Here is a 3,947-nt window from a genome sequence, read left to right on the forward strand (position 1 = left end):
GTTTTTTTAAGAGGAGATAGGTAATTATACTTGCAATTTTTGCTTATGATTCCTAGCTGAAAGAGGAGCAGCCCTTCATGGAGAGAGATGAAAGACACTAGGAGTATTTTTCTTGCATTCCACTGTAAGCAGAATAGCAAAGTACATACCTGAGAAGCTTCCAAACACAACACCCATCTATTTACATATTTGATTTCAGTGGTGATACATGATAACCCAGGATTTCATTCAAAGGATCCTGACGGGGATTTGAAAGGAGTTCTTCTTCCCTGAATGTTCACAGAATAACTGCTGAAAGCTGAAGGACCTTTTGTTGGCAGACTAAAGTCGCAGAGAACAGGAGGCAGAGAAGCTGGAGACTGTTTTCTTGTGCTGAAAATCCTTTCTGTGCTTACAAGTGTCGGGGTGAATTCCTGGCCCTTCTGAAAGTGATGGGAATGTTTTGTCAGTGACTTCACTCGTATTTGGGAGAGGCTTTGGTAATGGTATAATTTGTTCTAATGCTTGTCAAAGGATGCAGCAGCTTCCCTGTTAGCTTGTCATGCAACTTCCCAGCAGAAGAGGATCTGTCAGCTCCTCTTGGAAATGCATAGACACAGGCTTCCTACAATGGCATTTGACCCGGGAGCGAGGGATGCACTGAAGATGTTTTCTTTCTTGCTATTAAGGCTGTAGTGTTGCATAAGCAGCAGTGAGATTATAGGTGGGTTATGTTTGAGAGAGCAGGCTGTTGTTCTCTTTCTTTACCCCCTATGTTTAAACCTGACACAAGATTAACATTTCTTTGTTGAGAAACAAAGATAGCAGTATGGGTTGTGTTTACATTCCCACTTGGCTCCTTTGCATGATGGGTGATGTGTAAATAGGACATCGAGGAGAGGAGAGTTGAGGTCAGGTCTTTCAGACTTTCTAAAATGTTAAAAGATTTGTGTGCGCTTAAAGATGTTCCAGAATGGAAAATTCGGCATTTGCTGCTCTCCAGAATACTCCCGAGTAATTAGGTTACCCCAGTTAAGTATTGCTCAACAGCTCAAAACATAGACCTGAAAATAGCTCTCATGTGATACATCAGTGGTGTTCGTGTTACCCAACCTCTGCATTTCAGCATGGATGAGAGAAAACAAGCCAATGGCCTGGAAAGCTTTAAAGGCAAGCAGAGAGGAGGGTCTGGTGAGTTCATGTGAGGGAATTTTTCTTCTAGAGATGTATACTGAAGCAATACTAAAGGCAGGGGCAGAAAGTGTCCACTGAGCACCATGTGCCTGAGAGGGACTCAGAGGTGTTGCCATGCAAGGTGCTAATTTATCCCAGTTTCCAGCTACTCCAGCTTTTGCAAATAGCTCTTCTTGCTGGGGGAGAAAGCTGGGACGTGGGGCTGTGCTACATGTGCTGCTTTGTTGTGAGGGGGCCATCCCCTGTGAGGGACCCCACTCTCCTTGTTAAGAACTGGTAGTATTTGGCAGTGGTTACACCAAGTCTGCCTGGCGTGGAGTTTTGGGTTTGTTTTCCTGAAAGGGACAGGACAGAGGTTTCAGTGATTTCAGCTGGTTTTTGATCCTGCTCCAGCTTCAGGGGTTTGGATCCAGCCAGTTGATTCTAGGTTCAGTACTCGGTGTAACTCTTCTGTAAGTTAATACTCGGTTTTGTTTTATAGCAGAAGTGGTCTTCTGGACAATCCTTGCTTTTCTTGTTGCAGAAGAAAAGTACGATTTCTTAGAAGAATTCAGTCTTACTCAACAGAAAGCATTCTCAAGACCGAGTTTGTAAGGGACCAGGATTGTGGCTTGTAATTGCCTCATGACTGCCCCATGGCTGTAAAGTAGTAATAACACAAGTTTTCACAGTCTCTGTGCTGGTTTATCTTAGCATACACTTGAGGGTGTAAACCCATGCATGCAGTGTGTAATCCATAGCTTCAGGGGTTTTTCTGTATGTTCCACAGGTTTTTCTGTTTTGTTCAAGTCAGCCTGCATAGGCAGCTGATTTCCACCAAAATAAATTGTGTAGCTTGTTTGGAAGGACTTCTATTAAGTACTTCTGAACTATCTTCTTTGCAAATGAGCAATGATGGGGGACAGGGAAGGTGTAGAGGGAACCTTAGACTAACATGGCAATAAACCACGGGACTTACAGCCTCCCCTTGAAGAGGGTTATTCCATGAGCATTGTGTTTTGATCACACTCACTGGTTAGTTCTTGCTGCCTCTGCTCTCACAGCGCATCACTTTTGTGGGGTATTTGTTCTTTAGTGGCCCAGTCCAGGAAAACACAGGAACTGATACCCAGCACAGACCCAGTTGACCAGTACTCTATGGACCAGTTAGGTGAAGGCTGGAGAGGCGGAGAGAATTCGGATTGTTCAGCCTGGAGAAAACTCTGGGGAGACCTTATTGCATCTTTTCAGTACTCAAAAGAGGCCTACAAGATGGGGAGAGACTTCTTAGCAGGGCCTGTTGTAATAAGACAAAGGGTGATGGTTTTAAACTAAGAAGAGGGAAGATTCAGGCTGGATGTGAGGACAAAATTCTTTACAATGGTAAGAGATGGTAAAATACTGGAACAGGCTGCCCGGGGGGTGTTAGACATATATGGCTACACTCCAGCTCACACAGACAGTTTTTGCTTTGTGTTTTTGGGCAAGGTGAACTAAGGAGAAGAAAAGATTCAAAGTGAAGGATAGGCCCTTGGAAAATCAGTCTGGAACCATTCAGTTGGAAGCTTCATTCTAGGGACATTTGGAAAAATGAAAAAGAAAAAAGGCATTAACAAAGAAAGCCTCAAAATACTGGGTGCTAAACACTTGGAATCCAGTTTTGTCTTTAAAGCCTGTCTTAAAGGAGAAAAGAGGTTAATCTGTTTCTGCTTGCTGCACGTGAGCATTCGTAACATGGTCTGGCAAGGGAAGTTGGGTCTTTCTGTGGGAGCCTGTGCCCATGTTATCTCTCTATCCCCTCGCAGCAGCAGTGTGTGAGGCAGTGATGCCTCTGTCGTTCCCAGGACAATGATGCTGTGAACTTTGAAGTTTTTGGTCATCTTCACATGAAGATACTCCTGCAGTTTTTCTCTTTGGTATTAAATTTTAATTTCCTTTGCCTTTTGGGTGATGGAATAGTTGCGAACCTTTGTCAAGAAGGGTTCATTCTGGGGAATCCATCATAGCCCCCATAAGACTTTTCGGCTGTTGATATTGCACCTTATAGGATGTGAACAAACATATATGGCACCCATAGGAGAGGGAGGAGAGAAAAAGCCATAGCTGATTGTTCAAAATACTTTGTCTTCCTTCTTTCTAGCTAATGTGGGCAGTAAGGATTTTTTGAGGCCAAAGAGTGTTTCAGACTGAGCTTACAAAGACTTAACCTGTTTTCTACCAAGAATCCTATGCAGCAGCTTTGCTGTGGCAGCACCAATGATACGAGTTTCATTCCACTGCTTGTTTTCATGAGAACTTAGCCCAGACTTCAGTTTAACTCTGTGATTCTCCAGTGAATCCCAGTCTCGGTGTCCTTACTGTGCCGGTTGCCTTTTGACCCAATGACAACTGCAGAATGTTTTTCACCATTACAGAAAGAAACGAAGAGTACAAAAGAAAATAGTGTAATAGTGTCAAAGTCCATCAAACTCCATAGCAACAGGAGTATCTTGAAGGAATGATTTGGCTAACTGGCAACCAGACTGCCATAACACTGTGCTGCTGAGGTCATAGCTTTGGCTAGTCACCTTTTGATTCAGGCTTGGTGGAGCAATGAGGAAGTAGCAGCAGAACCAGAAGGGCCTTGTCAGATTTTTAAGTAAGAAACACATAATATAGTAGAAATACCTTCAGAAAATGCCATCTTTGCCTCACTGTACCTATCTCTTCAGCCTGGAGGACATCCTGGGCTTTTTGTTTACTTTTCATATGTTGTCATAGAGCTTCGTGTGTTTTAAAAGAGCAATAACAAGTGG

General features: G+C 43.4%; 1 protein-coding gene across 2 annotated transcripts in view; it reads left to right on the top strand.

The window, feature by feature from the left end:
• TGFB2 (transforming growth factor, beta 2) overlaps positions 1–3,947 on the top strand; it is a 62,411-nt gene that overhangs the window by 30,038 nt on the left and 28,426 nt on the right. The window lies entirely within an intron of this gene.

Source organism: Nestor notabilis, unplaced genomic scaffold (assembly GCF_000696875.1).
Source record: "Nestor notabilis isolate BGI_N333 unplaced genomic scaffold, ASM69687v1 scaffold2087, whole genome shotgun sequence".
Taxonomy (NCBI): Eukaryota; Metazoa; Chordata; class Aves; order Psittaciformes; family Psittacidae; genus Nestor; species Nestor notabilis.